The sequence below is a fragment of the Diaphorina citri genome, unplaced genomic scaffold (genome assembly GCF_000475195.1).
Source record: "Diaphorina citri unplaced genomic scaffold, Diaci psyllid genome assembly version 1.1 scaffold383, whole genome shotgun sequence".
NCBI lineage: Eukaryota > Metazoa > Arthropoda > Insecta > Hemiptera > Psyllidae > Diaphorina > Diaphorina citri.
Genome location: NW_007377818.1, coordinates 198,297 through 208,031, shown reverse-complemented (window position 1 = coordinate 208,031; position 9,735 = coordinate 198,297). Strand labels below are relative to the sequence as shown.

The following is a 9,735-nucleotide window of genomic DNA, read 5'->3' as shown; positions in this document are numbered from 1 at the left end:
TTCGATCAGCCCAAACTGGGGGCCCCGCGCCTTTGAAACTGCCCCGGGCCCCGCGGGGGGCTAATCCGGCCCTGTACAGCAAACATTTCCAACAAAATTCACTCCCTTGGTTCCATCCACATTAGCCCTAATCTTGGCAGAGATTTTTCTATCCTTTTTTGACGTAATTCTTCATGTGAGTCTGGAGTAATTTGTGTGACCATCACGAGGGTCAATTTTATGCAGAGTTGTTCGTCAGAAAGTTTACTAAAGGCTCCTTTTTGTTATTTCTGAAAATATTGACGCGGTTCGTCTACAGACGCCATTAAAGTGTGAAAAGTGTCGCAATTTGAATGTATCCAAATGGATACATTGCCAAAAGGTTTAGACTTTAGACAAACCCTTCGAGAGTTATTGCAAAACAAAGAGAAAGATCTACAGAAACCAAAGAAGACTCTGTTAAAACTGAGCATTCGATTTGTTCGTTCCAATAAAGGGGGGGGGAGGAGCATAGGAAGAGAAAGGAGAAAGGAGGGAGAGGAGTAAAATGGAGAAGAAGGAGGCCCTGTACAAATGATAGAAACATTTCATTGAGAAATAACAACACAAGTGTAACTCTTTCAGCATCAAGTTTTGGAGAAATCGTGGAGTGAAACCTGAGAACTCGCTTCGTTTATTCAATAATAACAAGACGAAGAGGAGGAGGAAGAGAAGAAAGGGGAGGAGGCCTTGTAGAAATGATAGAAACATTTCATTAGAAATAACAACACAAGTGTAATTCTTTCAGCATCAACTTTTAAAAATTCTTTCAACATTAAAAGTGTTAAAGCTGAGAGCTTGCTTCGTTTATTCAATAATAACAAGAGAGGAGGAAGAGGAGAAAGAGAGGAGAGAGAGAGAAAGGAGGAGGCAGAGGAGGAGGAGGAGGCCTTGTAGAAATGATCGAAACATTTCATTAGAAATAATAACACAACTGTAACTCTCGGCATCAACTTTTGGAGAATCCGTTTATTCAATAAGGATGAAGAAGAAAAGGAGAAATTAGGGGGAGGATGGAAGGGGAGAAGAGAGAAAGAGGAGGAAAGAGAAGAAGAAGAAAAAACAGGGAGAGGAGGAGGAGGAGGAGGAGGAGGAGGAGACCTACAAATGATAGAAACATTTCATTAGAAATACTAACACGAGTGTAACTCTCAACAGTAACTTTTGGAGAATTCCTCGAATTAAAAGTGTTAAAACTGAGAGCTTGCTTCCTTTATTCAATAATAACAAGAGAAAGGAGGAAGAGGAGGGAGAGGAGGAAAGGGAGAAGGAGGAGGCCTTGTACAAACGATAGAAACATTTCATTAGAATTTCTTGAGATAGAGCGATCAGTGTGTGAACTATGAAATGTGAAATGTGAATGAGTGAATGGATCTCGTTCTTATAATATAAGATAACAAGAGAGAGGAGGAAGAGGAGGGAGAGGAGGAAAGGGAGAAGGAGGAGGCCTTGTACAAACGATAGAAACATTTCATCTTCTCCTTCTTCCTTCTCCTCTTCTTCTCCTTCTTCCTTCTCCTCCTCTCCTTCTTCCTTCTCCTCTTCCTCTCCTTCTTCCTTCTCCTCTTCCTCTCCTTCTTTCTTCTCCTTCTCCTCTTCCTCTCCTTCTTCCTTCTCCTCTTCTTCTCCTTCTTCCTTCTCCTCTTCTTCTCCTTCTTCCTTCTCCTCCTCTCCTTCTTCCTTCTCCTCTTCCTCTCCTTCTTCCTTCTTCTCTTCCTCTCCTTCTTCCTTCTCCTCTTCCTCTCCTTCTTCCTTCTCCTCTTCCTCTCCTTCTTCCTACTCCTCTTCTTCTCCTTCTTCTTCCTTCTCCTATTGCTCCTCTTTATAACATCCCTTCTCATTAGAATTTAGAAATAATAACACCAAGTGTAACTCTCAACAGTAACTTTTCCATCAACTTATGAATATTTATAGCGACGCGCGGTCTGGGAAACAATGTTATGGGAAAGGGGAGGGGGGGAGGAGAAGAGAAAGGGAGAACGGAGACGGGGGAGAGAGAATGGGAAAAAGGGAGAGGAGTGAGAGAGAGAGAGAAAGACCAGATAGGAAGAGGGAGAGAACAAAGAGAAACAAAAGGGAGAAAAGCTTCAAAGCCATCACACAAAACAATGGTAATGCATACCCAGAGCTTTTGTTAAGTACATGGATATATCCAACAGTCAGAGCATAGAGATATGTGAACATACAGTGTGGTTAATAAAAAAAAAAACTTAATTTGCCCGGATGGGAGGATAGGAATGAATAATAAACTACAGATAAACTCTTTCAATAGATACCTAAGGCCTGGATTTTGTTGGAGAAAATTCCGATTGTGTTGAACAATAGATAAAAAGACTATAGTCATGAAATTTAGCGTAGTTTATTGTACGGGGAAAGACATTTGTGACAAGCATTTATGATTAAGACATTTAAAATTCCTTTTTTTCATAATTTAAAAAGTTTCAAAGAAATTAGACAACATGTTTCAGGATAGAGACTTGTATACAGACTGGCAAAACTGAAAGAAAAATCGACCAGCTATAACTCAGAACTTACTACTTTGAGGAGTTAACTTTGGTTGTCGACCCCCAAAGGTTGGGTATCCGGGTATCCCTGCCGTAAACGAAATACCAAAAGCTAGGAAATAAATATACCCTCCCTCAGCAAAAAATATTTGAATAATCTAGGTATTCACATCTCATCCTGGCTGTATAGATGAGGTATATTCTATTCTATTCCATCCCATCCCTATCGCTTTCTCTCTCTCTCTGTTGATATTTATTTATTTTTAGTCCCGTCCTTCCTTTATTATTACAATAGTAATAAAAAGGTATAAGGGACGGACTATTGTATTCGCTTCGGTGTCGTCTGTCAGTCTGTCTGTCACTCTGTCTGTCCCCATAGAAGGACTTATCCAAACCTAGACAACCTATATATCAAATTAAAGGTCTTTTAACCAGGAACAACTGAAATAAACTGAATATTAAACAAATTAGGTAGGTACTGATTTTCTTTAATCACGATCGAATAAACTACGGGCTAAAAAATTCCCGGAGGGACGGGCCCAGCTTGTTTGACAAAAGGGAAGAATGAGAAAAAAAAAATTCTCTTCTTTTATTCCTTTCTCGGTGTCCCTTTCCTTTACGAGTATTCTTCTCCATTCTTTCTCCGTTTCTCGCCCTAGGGTCTGTTTTGTGTTTATTGTTTCTAACTTCGTGCGTTCATGGTTCATGTTTTCTGGAATCTGGATTCCCTTTTCTGGATATTTCTTTTTTTGCTTCTTTTTTTTTTTTTTTTTTTTTTTTTTTTTTTTCAGAAAATATTTTTTTTTTTTAAGAGGTTTGACAGAAAATATTTGATAATAAGAAAGCAGAAAGCACTTACCAAAGAGTCACAATTTGAGAACTCCAAAATCTGAAAGCAGAACAAAGAAAACATAAAATAAGTTCTATTGGTAAGCGCTAGGTCTGTTCCACCCGGGACGGAGTGATAAAGTTCGTTCTCGGAACGGCTGGCTTTCTCCTATCCTGTCTTCCTTCGTTCTTCGATTTCAGGACCATAAAACCTCCGCTATTACAGTTCCCTCTATCAAACCTCTTCAAAAGGGGAGTTAGGGGAATGCAGGACGAGAGGCCAAGGAAGAGGAGGAGAAGGAGGGACCCAATCTCTCGAGTGGTCTGGCATTTCCAAAACTCGAATGAAGGAGCATTTTCTTGGAAGTTTATTATGGAAAGGAGAAACTTTGAAACTTCACCGGTAAAGTTTTTCGCATCGAAAAGCATCCAACTTTGGCAATAATCATCATCAATATTGATTGCATTACGGGGAAATTTTCGCTCTGAAGGAAACCAGAGAGTTGGAAGAAATTTTCATACATACATAGCTCTTAAAAGTCTTATTTCCTTTAGAGTGCGGGAATGAAGGGACTTTTCAGTCTCATTCTGGCAGTATAAACAGGGTAGGTATATTCTATTCCATTTTATTTTTAACTCACCCAGAAAAAGAAGCCTCTAAGGGGTCCCGCCAGGCCGAATGGCTAGACAAACATGATTCCATTGAGAGTTGAACAAACCAGCGAAATTTCTTTTGAGTTTTTTCGGCACTTTCTCTCATTCTGGCAGTATAAACAGGGTAGGTATATTCTATTCCATTTTATTTTTAACTCACCCAGAAAAAGAAGCCTCTAAGGGGTCCCACCAGGCCGAATGGCTAGACAAACTTGATTCCATTGAGAGTTGAACAAACCAGCGAAATTTCTTTTGGGTTTTTTCGGCAATTTTGACCGAAATCCTGGTTACCGTTAACGCGTAACAAACATCGGGACTTCGAAAAGGGTCGCGGGGGCTCTTTTTAAGGTTTATTGACCCCTATAAGCATTTTTTCGCTGGCCCTTATTGCCTCTTATAACCCTTACCAATGAACACGCTTCTTAAACCCTTACCAAAAGAACACGATCTTTTCATCCTTCATTTTTAACGGGGCAAAAAAGGAGCAGAATATATTACGAGGGAGAGAGAAGAAGAGCGCAGGGATGGAGGAAGGAGGGACGAAGGTTAGGAAGGAGAGGGGGAAAAGGAAAGGAAAGTAGGTACGTACACGCTTCAGACGTGATTCGAATTATTTTAACAGTAAATAAAAATATGGAAGAGAAAAAATAATAACAAGAGAAAGAGGAACGAGAGCAAAAGAAGGCGAAGAAGGGGGAAGAGAAAAAGGAGGAAGAGGAGGAGGAGGAGGAGAGGAGAAAGAGGAGGAGAGGAGAAAGAGGAGCAGGGTGAAGAACCTCCATGGCAAGAGAAAAATTGAAAGAGTGAGGAGGAGAAAGTGGAAGAAGAGAAAGAAAATATTATTATTATTATCATGAACATGAACATGGGTAACAAAGTTTTTACATTTATTTGTGATTTTCTCTTTCTCTCTCTCTCTCTCTCTCTCTCTCTCTCTCTCTCTCTCTCTCTCTCTTTCTTTCTCTCTCTCTCTCTCTTTCTCTCTCAATGCCTCGCTTCACTCTCTCTTTATCAAACTTTTGTTTTTCTTCTTCTCCTCCTCCTCCTCCTCCTCCTTCTTCTTCTTCTTCTTCTTCTTCTCCTTCTTTTTCTTCTTATCCTTCTACTTTTCGTTATGTTTACTTACTACGGAAAACCTAATGCAATAGCAGTGTACTTCGGTAATGTAGCAATAATTTTCTCTTTGGCAAAAGAAAAGCCGTAATAAGGGATCAACAAAGAAAGGAGGGAATAAGTGAGAGAGTGTGTGTGTGTGTGTGTGTGTGTGTGTCAGTGAGAGAGCGAGTGAGTGAGTGTGTGTGTGTCAAAGGTTAGCCCCCCCCCTCCCCCTACACCAGGGGTCCCCAAACTTTTGAGTACTGCGTACCACCAAATATCAATTTTGAGTGGTTTGGGGTTTATTTAAGATATTATAGTACCGCACGCGAAATTTTTTGTTAATTGTAGTACGATGTCACAAGTTTTTGGTACATTGATTGTAGATTTTTTTCTCTCCCAACCAGGGTTACCAGATTTGTTTTTCGTATCAAATCTGTTCACGTACCACAGATTGGGAACCTCTGCAGAAAGGGAGGGAGGGAGAGAGAGAGTGTGTGTGAATGAGGAAAGAGAGCTAGAGAGAGAGAGAAAAGGGGGACAGAGGCTTAGGAGAGAAAGAGAGAAGAGGGAGGCCTTAGCAACCTTTAGCCAGGGGCACATAGAACAGACATATTCATGTTTCAATTTGAGCAACTAAAATTTTATGACGAAAAAAGGAGGAAAAAACAGGCACCTTTCTCTGAGATCTGTTTCTCTCCTTCTTCTAATCCTTCTCCTCATTCTTCCTCTTCTCCTCCTTCTTCTTTCGTCTTCCTCTCCTTCTCCTCCTCCACCTCCTCCTTTCTTCTTCTTTCTTCATTTCAAATTAACTTTTTATACCAATTTCTCCATGTCGTTTTATTTCTTTTTTATTAAAACTCTCTCTCTCTTCCCTCCTCCTCATTAGCCCGTAGTTTATTTGATCGTGGTTAAAGAAAAATGAGAACGAAGGAGAAAAAGATAGAGGCGAATAGTAAGAAGAAGGTGGTGCAGGAGGACTGTTTTCCTCGTTTCCGAAGTGACGGACTGATAATAAAAAGGCAGGGTGTGAAGAAGGAGAAAGAGAGGGAGGAAGAAGCATCAGGAGAAGACGAGGAAAAAGAAGAAGAAGAAGAAGAAGAAGAAGAAGGACAAAGAGGTGCAGGAGGAAGACTCTACTGTTTTCCTCGTTTCTTAAAATCAAAAGGCAGGGTGTGAAGGAGGAGGAGGAGAAGGAGGAGGCGAAGAAAAAGGAGAAGAAGGGTATGAAGAGACTAAGTAACAATGAACCTGATTAACAAAAGAAACCTGATACGATGTATCATACAATGAAGATAAAGCAGGGGGAGAGAAAGGAAGATGAAAAAGAAAAGGTATAGTGGAGGAAGGGAGTGAGAAGGGGGATACAGAGGAGAAGAAGAAAAAAAAAGGATGAAGAGGTAGGGGGAGGAAGAGGCGGTACCCACCTGGGTACAATTTGTATACAGACTGCAGAGCAGAGGAGGGAGGTTTTGAAAGGAAGAAAAAGGACGAAAAAGGGGTAAAAGTGCAATTAAAGGAGTACTTACTCCTTATAAAAGGCGATTGGAAGCTGCTATTCAGAGCGTGAATTTACCCAGGACCCTTGAGAGCAAGAGAGGGGGTTTCCTTCTTTTTTTTTGCAATCATAGAGGGGGCGATTTACGGGAAAAAGGTACCCACCTGGGTACAATTTGTATACAGACTGCAGAGCAGAGGAGGGAGGTTTTGAAAGGAAGAAAAAGGACGAAAAAGGGGTAAAAATGCAATTAAAGGAGTACTTACTCCTTATAAAAGGCTATTGGAAGTTGCTATTCAGAGCGTGAATTCACCAGGACCCTTGAGAGCAAGAGAGGGGGTTTCCTTCTTTTTTGCAATCATAATACCTATTTGAAAGTGAGTCGTAGAGGGGGCGATTTACGGGAAAAAGGGTCCTTTGAACTAATATCATATTTGAAGAGTTCCATCCACATTAGCCCTAATCTTGGCAGAGATTTTTCTATCCTTTTTTGACGTAATTCTTCATGTGAGTCTGGAGTAATTTGTGTGCCCATCACGAGGTTCAATTTTATGCAGAGTTGTTCGTCAGAAAGTTTGCTAAAGGCTCCTTCTTGTTATTTCTGAAAATATTGACGCGGTTCGTCTACAGACGCCATTAAAGTGTGAAAAGTGTCGCAATTTGAATGTATCCAAATGGATACATTGCCAAAATAAGGTTTAGACAAACCCTACGAGAGTTATTGCAAAACAAAGAGAAAGATCTACAATTCTACAGAAACCAAAGAAGACTCTGTCGAGTTAAAACTGAGCATTCGATTTCTTCTTCTTTCTTCATTTCAAATTAACTTTTTATACCAATTTCTCCATGTCGTTTTATTTCTTTTTTATTAAAACTCTCTCTCTCTCTCTTTCCCTCCCTCCTTTCCGAAGGCGTAGAACTTTATTGGAGCGGAAAGTTGCTCCAAGATGGGGACGGATGGGAGCGGTGGGAGGGGGGCAAGTACCCACCTAGGATAAAGTTTTATTTTTCTTTCTTTCGCTTTTTCTCATTTTAAATTTAATGAAAATGAAAAAGACAGATAATTACTCGAAATGAAACGGGAGAAGTCATCCGATGTCATTAATCATCTCGCGAGCGATGTGCTGTTCTACCTCCCTGTTTTACTTCCCCTAGTCAAATGGAGAGGACTTATAAGTACCTACTCCGGGAGTAGGTTTTGGGAGTAGTACTCCCCCAAAACTCTTGGAGAATTTAAGGAATTAAATATGTACTACTCTCCCCACCTTCTTCCATCCCCTCATTCCCCTCCCCTCCTCTCCTCACAATCTCATCCCCTCCCTTCTTCCATTCCAACTACCCCAATGGGACTTGCGAGACAATAAGACAAAGGCTGAAAATTCCAGAAAAGTAGATAGAAAAAGGGGTGAGGAGGGAGAAGGGAGAGAGGGGAAAAAGGGAGAGAGAGGGGAAAGAGAGAGAGAGGAGGGAGAGAAAGAGAGAGAGGCAGGGAGAAAGTGAGAGGGATAGAAAGAGGAGAGGGAAAATAAAATAGAGAGGCAGTCAGGGAGAGAAAAGGAGAGAGGTAGAGATAGAGGGAAGGGGAGAGAAGGAGAAGAAAAAATAAAGAGAGGGAGACAAGAAAAGAAAGAAGAGAGTAGAAGGGGGAGAAAGGAGGAGTACCTACTAAAAGGAATTTTAATTGTGTTAAGCATAAATGCTTGTCACAAATGTCGTTCCAAAAAATAGTGGAAAGAGAAAAAAAAAGTACCCTCTCCCCACCTTCTTCCATCCCCTCATTCCCCTCCCCTCCTCTCCTCACAATCTCATCCCCTCCCTTCTTCCATTCCAACTACCCCAGTGGGACTTACGAGACAATAAGACAAAGGCTGAACATTCCAGAAAAGTAGATAGAAAAGGGGGTGAGGAGGGAGAAGAAAGAGAGGGGGGAAAGGGAGAGAGAGGGTAAAGAGAGAGAGGAGGGAGAGAAAGAGAGAGAGGCAGGGAGAAAGTGAGAGAGATAGAAAGAGGAGAGGGAAAATAGAGAAGCAGTCAGGGAGAGAAAAGGAGAGAGGTAGAGATAGAGGGAAGGGGAGAGAAGGAGAAGAAAAAATAAAGAGAGGGAGACAAGAAAAGAAAGAAAGAAGAGTAGAAGGGAAAGAAAGGAGGAGAGAGAGAGAGACGTAGGGAGAAGAAGAGATAGGGAGAGAAAAACAAAGAATTTCCTCTCTCCACACAAAACAAAAAATAGAAGAAAGAGAAAAAGAAGAAGGAACACATAAAGAGAAAGAAGTTGAAAGAATGGGAAAGAGAGAGTGAAAAAGAGAAAAAAAAAGGGGGAACCGGCCCTTTCTCCCAAAAATTTCGAATCAAAGATGGTAAGGGGGAATAAAAGTGGAGTTCCTTTGTTTTCAAAGGCCTTTTCAGGCTTTTCATTTGTTTTAACAATCCCCTGCTGTTTTCAAATGAAAGGTGTTTGGTTTGTTTGTTTGTTGGTGATGAAAATGCTGGACAATACAACTTGCTGGTAGGATGTCAGCAAATGGAAACCCATTAACCCAGGGGTCTCCAAACTGGGGGGCGTGAAGACAAGTCAAAGGGGGCACTCTATTTGGGTATAAAAAAATAGGTACACAAATATGCACTTGATATCTTTCAAATCCGTACCGAGTTTTTTTACTTTCTATTTTTTTTTTTTTTTTTCTTAGGGGAAGAAGCCCCAAATTTTATTTCAATAGAAGGGGGGGGGGGGGGAAGGTGGTCGAAAAGTTTGGGAACCCCTGGCAATTAGCCCATTAGTGTGCCAGGCTGGGACCACTAAATGTCCTCAACTCCTTTCCCCTCACCTCTCATTACTTCCTTTCCCATAAATTTCTATCACTCCTCTTTCCCTTTATCTATTTCACTTCTCTTTCCCCATTCACCTCCTTTTACTTTCCCCTTCCACGGCACTGCAAGGGATGGTCAAAGAGTTCTGGTGTAATATTAGGTTTCTCCTAATTTAATATTTTCTTCTTCCCCCATTCTAGTTATCTAATGCTACCCACTAATTGTTTCTCTAAAAGCCATAAGGCCTAACTTTAATAGAAATAATTTCAGCATTTCAAAGGCCCCATCGTATCTCCTCAGTCTTACCCTCCCTTTCCCAGACCCCCAAAA

The 9,735-nt window shown here is 40.9% G+C and overlaps 1 long non-coding RNA gene across 1 annotated transcript in view; it reads right to left on the bottom strand.

The window, feature by feature from the left end:
• Window positions 1-3,367: 3,367 nt before the first annotated feature.
• LOC113467030 overlaps window positions 3,368-9,735 on the bottom strand; it is a 44,788-nt gene continuing 38,420 nt past the window's right edge. Inside the window, exon 3 of the long non-coding RNA XR_003391254.1 lies at window positions 3,368-3,411. This is a non-coding gene — a long non-coding RNA (uncharacterized LOC113467030). The remainder of the gene's footprint in view (window positions 3,412-9,735) is intronic.